Raw genomic sequence first — 9,553 nt, 5'->3', positions numbered from 1 at the left:
TCGAGCCAAATGGGCCAATTCTTTTCAAGAAGTGGCTCAGATTGAGGTAGAAACTGAGGGTGATCGTGCCAAGCTGGTACATCTCAGGCAAGAGTTTCTTTCGATCAGAAAATCTACCGAAGAGATGATTCCTGCCTTGAAAAAATTACAACAAGAAGAGGTCGACACCGAGAAGACTATCGAAACCTTGCAACAAGAGCTTGACAATATTCGAGCTAAGCAAGTTGTTTTGAAAACTGAAAGCCAGGAGGTGATTCTTCGACAGAAACATTTCAAAGATGAGGGCAAGGAAATCTCCTCCAGACTCTCGAAGACCTTGGACCACAAGAAACGCTTAGAGGCTCAATGCGTATCTCGTAGACAAAGCCTAGATCAAGCCTATCAGGCTTTTAATAGTTTTAAGTTTAAATTCTATAATATTAACTAAATTCTAGAACAAATGACTTTGAATTTGCTTGTGCTACTTTTGATGCGTTTATCAATATAATTATCTTTCATGAAATTGTTTCAAGTATTTACCATTGATCACCCTGCTTGCCGCGTTTGAATCTATTTCTTTAATTACATATGCGTTTTTTGTGTATACTTGATCAATTATAAATGGTCCTTCCCAATTATAAGACCACTTGCCTAAGTGTCGAGATTTTTGATCCATGGGAAGAATTGTTTTTAACACTAAGTCTCCAACTTGAAAATTTCGAATCCTTACCTTCTTGTTATATGATTTTTCGACCCTTTCTTTTTTCTGAATCATATTCTACAAGGCAATTAATCTTTCATCATCCAACGACCTTAATTCGTCAAACATTAAATTCCAATAACCCTCAACAGGCAAATCATCTTGTTTCTGTATATGAATCACTTGTAAATTAATATCTATGGGTAAAATGGCCTCATGTCCATACATCAATTTGTATGGTGTAGTTCTGGTAGCATCTCTTGGCGAATTCCTATAAGCCCACAACACCCGGACGAGTGTTTCATGCCAATTTCGAGGCTTGCTCGAAATGTGTTTCTTAATTAAATTGATAATTAATTTATTAGCAGCTTCGACTTGTCCATTGGCTTGTGCATAATATCGTGCACTACAACATTTGTTATCTATGGCAACAATAAAAAAACGTTGTTGAAAGCCAAAAAAACCGTTCCTAAAAGTTTAGGGAACGGTTTGGCAACGGTTTTTCAAGCGTGGATTTATCAACCGTTGCCTATTTCAATATGCAACGGTTTTTTGGCCTGTGCCCACGATGTCAAAAAAACCGTTACCTAAACTTTCAAGAACGGTTTTCATGATCTTCAGTGGCAACGATTTTTTTTTAATTTAAGGCAACACTATTAATTTTTAAAGAACGGTTTTAGAAATGTAGTCTGTTTTTATAGGCAACACTTTTATGACCGTTGCTAGTGACATTAGGGAACATTTTTTTAAGGTTGTCAATGAGATAATATAGGTAACAATTTAGACTAAATTTAACCGATGTAGATTGTCTTTAAAAAAAATAAAAAAATTCATGCTTATTTTTGGATTATTTCTGATTACCTTAAATGAACATATATATAGCTTTAGAAATTTCATATTTCATATTTAATCCCCAAGGAGCTGGTTAGGAGCAGTAACCAAACTGAAGAAAGAATATGAAATAAATACAATAATATGAACTTCTAACGGGGGAACCAAAAAAACCCTCTGAGCAGATTTTCCTTAATCTTTCCAATATATATAATTCTCAGCCAGGAATTTACAGCTACCACAAAAGTATAAACAATCAAATAAACCAAATATACACAAGTATAAATACAATAAATAAGGAATTTCCAATATATACACCATGTAAAGCTTTTCAGGGACCTTGAATGCTTGATTTTCATCCCGCAAGTGATGTCAGAAATTCCATCACCTGCAGATACAATACAACATTGGTTAAATTATGACATCAAAAAGCAATATCAATATAAACAATCAAAAAGTAAACTAAACTTAGATTCTTAAAATAAAAAAAGTAAGGCCAGGGAGTGCTTTATTTTCTTAAATGGACTAGTTCATCTAATTAGATTCAGATTCAGTTCAAAAAATAAGAAAACATACAACTTACAAATTAATTAAAATCAAGAGAATTACCTGAAGCAGCCTTAACCAGTTATCTGCAGCCTGCAAGAGAGAATTTGATAGTTGACTCTCACTAACTCCATTTTGCATCCAAATAGATCCCTTTAACTTATAAGAAGCCATTGCGAAAGTTCGTAAGGAAATCTTTGGTACACCATCCATGTCATTTGGATAAACCAAAATTGGAGCCCGAGTACCTCCATTTCCTGCAAAATGTAATTAAAAACAGTTCAAGAAATAATGAATATTGCTCATAAAGTGTAATCATCTTCACATTTTTGCAATAAACCATTGCTTATACATTAGAAACCGAGATAAAATCAATCAGCAAGCGATCTATGACTAGAATCAATTTTCCTGTTCTTATTTGACAATTCAAATTATGTCTTTCAGAGTGCCATGCTTCTAACAAATTGTTCCTTACGAGTTTGTCTTTAATTTTGATTTTTTTTAGCATTTATATATGTGTAGCACAAATTATTTAATCTACATAAAAAATTTCAATATATGACCATCCTTCTATGTGCTATGCCACTACAACATTTTTAAGATTGGCTTACCATTCTTCAGCAAATTAAAATTCATAATTAAAATGTTAAAATTATTTTAAAAATCAAATTATTTTTAAGATTGGCTTACCATTTTTAACATTTTAAAAATGTTAAAAATCAAATTATTTTGATTTTTAACATTTTTAAACATTCTTCAGCAAAATTAAAATTCATAATGGCATAGAAGCAGCAATGGATTAACATACTATGAAAATTGTAATAGTAAGTTCACTTATACTAAATCATAGACACTATACAGGAAATTAGTGGCCAGAACAGGGGAAGAATAAAGAAAGAATACAATGTTTAAAAGGTTTTCAATAACTGAGATTAAAAATAGTCATGGTTTACCAAAAGCCAAACCAATTGGTAGTATCTAAAGACCAATTCAACATAGCACAAAAGAGATCCATGAAGCACCTCACGGAAAAAAATTATATGTTCAAATATAAGAGAAATTTCAATATTCCCTCAAATGTTGCCTGCCTTCAAGACTACACCAACAGTAAGTGAGACCTAAAGCAAATTTTGAGATCATTTTTTTTTCTTTAAATGAAAGAGATATATATTAGGTCTTTTATCCAACATAGGAGACATTTTGTCAACATGTGTAACCTTTTATTTTATAAAATCTAATAGCAAATAATTTTTTGTTGGTAGGCCTAATTCCTAAAGCTTAAGCTTTTATTGCCTTACTACTCTTGGGCCGGAATTTTCGTATAAAGAGATATAGTGGTAACTGCAAAAGGATTTGTTATCTCTTACAATGCAAGGATAACCAATTTTCCATGGTAAAGAAAAATCAGAATTAAATCCATCTTACTCACTATAATAACCAGTTCCTATCCTAATTCTTCCTGATTTTCGAACGTAGACTATTTTCAAGTCTTTAACTTTTGATATCCACAACACACATTAATATCAAGCTCCTGGTAAAAAAAGTAGTAACAAATAATATTACCTGCAAACAACTTAAATTTCATAATTTAGCTTGAATCCAGCACAGCAGCTACTACTACACATATATTTCCCAGGAGCGAGTTAAGTGACAGTTTGCTAATTATTCATTAACGTGAGTTAAGCTTAACACATAATGATAGAAAATTTTCAATCAGCCATCAACATTTTTCTCTTGAAAGAAGAAAATTAAACAAATACATCCGATCTCAAAACCTTCATCTCTCAACATTTGTTCCTCACAGAAGACCAGGTGCCTTCCTTAACAATCACAGATATATCAATCAAGGAATTACCTCAACCGGAATCGTGCAGTCACCAGTAACACTTAGCAAGTAGTCTTCATTATTCCATCTCATCTTGGCCGGCCAGTGAGCCATACAATCATTGATAATAACCGGGGAGCCAGACAGGTAATGATCCTTCAGGAATTTCTCCAACGACAACTCTAATTTCTTCACCACAAGCTTAGAAGAAAGTGACTTCATAGGTAAAAGTTGGAGCACCTACAGTGTAAAAAGCTATAACATAAATGTTAGAACACAAGAACCGGCAATACATATAACAAACGCAGCCATAACACATAAATAATCAAATTCCAATATTAATGAATAATCAATCAATGAAGCTAACACTACATGTTCTATTCAAAAAATAGTTTCGATTAACATGAATATTTAGCTATTTAAATAAACTTCATGATTGAGATTTGGAAAATGCTGATTAAAACTGAACGATGAAAGAGAACAAAGAGGAACGGACCTAACCTCTGCTACATTAAACTCGCGATCCACGAGTCAGTGCTCGGAGTTCCCCAAATCGGAAACCCTAGCACCGCTCCTCCGTGTTTCGTCGCCGAGTTCCGCCTCCCCCGCTCTCTGTCTAAGTCCAAGAAAAAAGCCCGCGTCCACACCCTCATAGACCAGCTCGGCCTCCACTCCGCCGCCTCCACCGTCATCGGCGACGAAACCCACTGCGTCGTCTCCAGCGTTGAACGGCGCCGCGTCTCCATCGGCATCGACATCATCCACGACCCCATCGTCCTCCTCATAGAGGCGGCCTGCAAGCTCAGCTCCTGCTCCGTAGAAAGCACCTTAGTGAGCAGCTTGAGAAAGGAGGAGAACGACTGCCTGGTGTCGCGCGCTGACAGTGCAACGACGGAGTCAGCGCACGCAGCTCACACTATAAAGTCTGGCCAGGGGGAGCGCCAGCTGAAGAGGAGAGAGGCGGCGGCGTGGAGTGGCGGAGGCAGCGGAAGAGGGCTAGGGAGGGGGCGGAAGAGGGCGAGGGAGGGGGCGGAGAGGGCGATGATGAAGAGAGAAGGGGTGTGGGGTTGGGAGATGAGGAAGGGTATGTGAAGAGGTGGGGAAGGGGGGTGAAGGTATCTTTCTTAGTAGTGCAAGAATAGTTTTGTTAATATTGAAAAGAGAATAGTGCACGCTTTGATCAATTGTTGCCTATATGTGTTTTTGGGAACGATTTTATGATTGTTGTCAAACAAAATGCCAACAGTTTACAAAATTGTTGCCTATATGTGCTTTTGGGAATGATTTTATGATTGTTGTCAAACAAAATGCCAACAGTTTATAAAATTGTTTCTTATATGTACTTTTGGGAACGGTTTTATGATTGTTGTCAAACAAAAAACCAACAGTTTACAAAATTGTTGCTTATTCCATATTTCGAGAACATTTTTTTAGGGGTTGCCTAAAAACTCGTTGCCTAATATAAAAAATGTTGTAGTGGTGTTGAAGTTATTAACTTGATTCCTCTCGATTGAGCATATTGAGTAATTTTTCGACCTGTAAAAACTGTGCCTTGATCTGTAGAAATTGTTTGGGGAATTCCAAACCTTGTTATGATATGATCTTCAACAAAATCAATTATGTCTCTTTGATCAAATTCCTTCAAAAGAATTGCCTTAACCCATTTTGTAAAGTAATCTATGGCAACTAATATGTACTTGTGATTTTTCGAGGAAGGTGGGTGAATTTTTCCTATTATATCAATTGCCCAACCTTGAAATGGCCAAGGTTTAATGATCGAATGTAATTCACTTGCTGGTACCCTTTGTATTGGTCCATGTTTTTGACATTCTTCGCAACTTCTCGCAAATTCGATACAATCCTTAATCATAGTTGGCCAATAGTACATTTTTCTCGATAAGGTCCACCTCATTTTTTCACCTGCTTGATGTGCTCCACAAATACCTTCATGTACTTCTGCCATAGCTATATAACTTTCAGGACTCCCGAGGCATTTAAATAGAATCCCATCAAAGCCCTTCTTGTATAATTCGTTATTTAGCATGACATAATTAAGGGCTTGGAATTTGATCTTTCTTTCGACTTTCAAATTTGGATTTTGAAGGTACTCGATCAACTTTTTCCTCCAGTCTTGATGGCTCGATGTACTGACGCTTAGACTCTCCAGATTTCATATTAGTTCATTGTCTGTATGAATCAAGGATTCGAGACATCCCTTACTCATTTTGTACCCTGAAGCGATTTATGTAACGACCTGCCATGGTCTCTACACTTGGTGGAATCGCACTACAACTAGTTAACTAAGAGAATATAAAACTAGATAACACATATCATACAAGCATAGATATAAGGATCAAAATAATTAAGTTTCTGTATACAAAATAAAACACCATATATGTACAGTCATCCCAAAATATTCCCTAGTGCCGGTCAAGCACAGACAAAAACCGTTACCCAAAATGGTAACTCTAACACGAGGCTCAAACTCCCCGTCTCGCAGCGATCACCTCTACTCCAAGCTATTCCTGACCTGCTCCCATACCAAGTATGATCATTGCAGTCCCACCACATGGAAACAGAAGGGTAAGCTAGAGTTCAAAAATCAATCATACAAGTACAGAATAAAATCTATACTACACATGCATCCCAATCAATCATCCATTCATCAACCATGAAGTCAAACACCATACACTTTATCATCATGACAATCATGCAATACATGCAACTAATGACAAATATCAATGCCTATCAATCATCTAATGCGTCGTCACGCATACACCTAAGAGATCTCCCTAACAATAGAGCTGTATAAGTGACATTCCATCCTACCGAAACCACCCCAACCGTTTTCACGCCCAATGCGCCTGCTCGGTCACAGCTAAAAAGGATATAATCCTCACTCGGGTTTACTCGGATGATGTCACTTACACAATTGGAAGTCCAGATCCACCGTCACGTATAGCACAGCTGGGTACGGGCTTACCACGACCTTGGCATGCATAACCAAGTCAATTGTGGAGTTTGCCCACCGACTATCCGCAAGGATCCACGCACCTTCCCGAGTACTTGGTTAAGGGGATAACCCTCGACCTCATACCCCGCTCCAACACTAGCTAAGGACTTAGAGGAGACTCACCCAACCTAGTGGCCTACCTGAGCACCACTCCCAAATCCAGTGGCCTATCTGAGCACCACTCTCATATATCAGTGGCCTATCCAAGCACCACTCTCAAGAGACTCTATGTGAGCTTTTCCAGTTTGAAAATATTTTTCCTCTTCTCAAGTCCTAGGCTAGACTCATGCCATAGGCATCACATGCAATCATGCATCATACATCATACATGGTCTGCCCACCATCATGATCAACAATCATACACATGTCATAAGACATCACATGCAATAATACCCCATACATCATAAATGGTCTACCCACCATTATGATCAATAAACATACTCATATGAACATATACACATGTCATATCATATTCAAACATTCATACGTATAATCACAAAGCATGAATCACACCTCACCATACATCATATATCATACATACATGATCTAAAATTTCAACTTTAAACATGCATAAGCATCAATTTAAATCAATTATTTATGAACATATTTACGCTCGGCGAAGTCAGCTTGCGCCTGGCCTAACACCAACCCAAGAGCTTTAAGCTTTTCCACGCCCGGCGCGCTCAACCTGCGCCCGGCCTAAATCCAATCACAGAGTTCAAAAACTCTCATCCAAACCAACAAATCCAGCCACATGCAAACACAAAAACACAATGCATAGGCTCCATACAACTTAAATAAACTTAGATCTCACATGCATCCAACTTATGCATCAAAATCATCAAAATCCTCCTTTTTCTCAAAACCCCAAAAAAATGAGATTTTCTTCAATCCATCTATGGATTCTCTACATTCATGCATCAATTGAGTTTCTAAACTCACATGCAACCTAAACAACAAACATTCTAGCTTCCCTCACTTGAAGATTGGCTCAAAATAGCCAACAACTGAGACGAAATAGAATTCCCTTCCAAAGCTCAACCCGGAACTTCAATCCTCCCAAAGTAAGCTTTCTAATCTGAATTTCAAGAAAAGACAGAAGACATTAGTGATTTAGAGAAGAAAAGGAATCATACAGAGAAATTTGGGAGAGAAAAGAGCTCACAGACCCAAAGACCTTCTCTCTAAAACTTCTCTCTAAAAACTCATATTCTTCTCACTACCCACAACCCCTATTTATAGACATTCCGGAGTGGCCAGAACGGCCTGTACCGAATCTAGAATGGGCCGTTCTGCACCCCTTCTTCATGTGCAAAAATCACATGCAGAACGACCCGTTCTAAAATCAGAACGGCCCATTCTGGAACTCATCCAGAATGGCCCGTTCTCCATCTAGAATGACCCGTTCTCCATCCAGAACGGCCCGTACTCCCCTCCAGAATGACCCATTCTCCATCCAGAATGGCCCGTTCTCCCTCCAGAACGGCCCGTTCTCAACTATGATTTACAAGTCAATTTAATTGCTTGGAATGGCCCATTCCAGATTGGGAACGACCCGTTCTAGGCTACTAAATCACCTATATTGGGCTTTCTAAAACAACTTGCTACGTTACAATACCCCCCAACAAATAGGAATTTTCGTCCCCGAAAATAGGCTTACCTGAAAAGAGGAATGGATAATGTTCCTTGAACTGGTTCTCTACTTCCCTAGTTGCCTCACCAGTAGCTGCATCCCAAAGAATCTTCACCAAGATAATGGACTTGCCACGAAGCTCCTTCAACTTGTGATCAACCACAGCTACCGGTCTCTTCTCATAGGTCAAGTTCTGATGGAAGAGCATGGGCTAAAGGCCCAACCACTAGAGCTATGGCCAGGAGGTTACTTGAAGATTTGACTGCTTCAGAGCTTGGTGGGCCCAATGGGCTTGGTGGGCCTAGGGTGCTTCTTACTTGGGCTTAATTGATTATACACCATGTTTAATTGTACTTTCTTAGTTTAGGAATCTATTTTCATGTTGGTCTTGTATTTTGACCATAGATTAGGGTTTAGGCTAGTTGGGCCTAGTTTTGGGCTTCATGGGCCTTTGGGCTTTTGGTACCCAATATTGGGCTCATTATTTTCCTTGTAATATTTCCTATTGATTGTATTCATTAGACCATTGTATTTAGGTCATTAGATTAGGTTTTAAGGAGGAATTATTAAAATTGAGGATTAGGCAACATTAGGTTAAATTTGACTTGCATTTAAGTTGAATTTGGAGTCACATTGTTTGCGCCACCTTGGCTGAACAAGTGTGACACAAATTCAACCCTAAATGCTAATCAAATTCAACCTAAATGGACACTAAACACCCATGTGACCGGACCTTGCATGTGAGTTAAGTTTTTGAATTCAAATTCAAATTTGAATTCAAAATCTTGGCGCCACATTAGGCTAGCACATTGGCGCCAAGTGTGAGCCATTTCCGGATGTTATATATGCTACCTCCTTAACCATTTGTACTACTTTTGATCATAATAGAAATTTGTGAGCCTTTGGCCGAGTTTCCTCTCTCAAAAGTCCCCTAGAGTTCATCTTCAAAACCTTAGGATTCCACCTTAGAATCCTCCTCTTTGAAGTGTGCTTTCCATTGATGCTTGAGCTTGGATGCTTCCTTCC

At 38.0% G+C, this 9,553-nt stretch overlaps 1 long non-coding RNA gene across 2 annotated transcripts; it reads right to left on the bottom strand.

The window, feature by feature from the left end:
* Positions 1 to 415: 415 nt before the first annotated feature.
* LOC114915755 (uncharacterized) lies at positions 416 to 5,326 on the bottom strand. 2 transcript variants are annotated; one of them, XR_014429873.1, is made up of 4 exons: positions 4,383 to 5,317; positions 3,912 to 4,136; positions 2,120 to 2,313; positions 431 to 1,898 (listed from the first exon to the last, which is right to left on the bottom strand). It is a non-coding gene; the product is annotated as an uncharacterized LOC114915755 (long non-coding RNA). The 2 variants fall into 2 exon arrangements; XR_014429872.1 differs by having other exon boundaries at positions 416 to 1,898; positions 2,120 to 4,136; positions 4,383 to 5,326.
* Between the last annotated feature and the right edge of the window lie 4,227 nt (positions 5,327 to 9,553).

This window comes from Cajanus cajan, chromosome 9 (genome assembly GCF_000230855.2).
Source record: "Cajanus cajan strain Asha chromosome 9, NIPB_CcT2T_4, whole genome shotgun sequence".
Lineage (NCBI taxonomy): Eukaryota > Viridiplantae > Streptophyta > Magnoliopsida > Fabales > Fabaceae > Cajanus > Cajanus cajan.
This window is presented reverse-complemented; position numbering and strand designations above follow the sequence as displayed.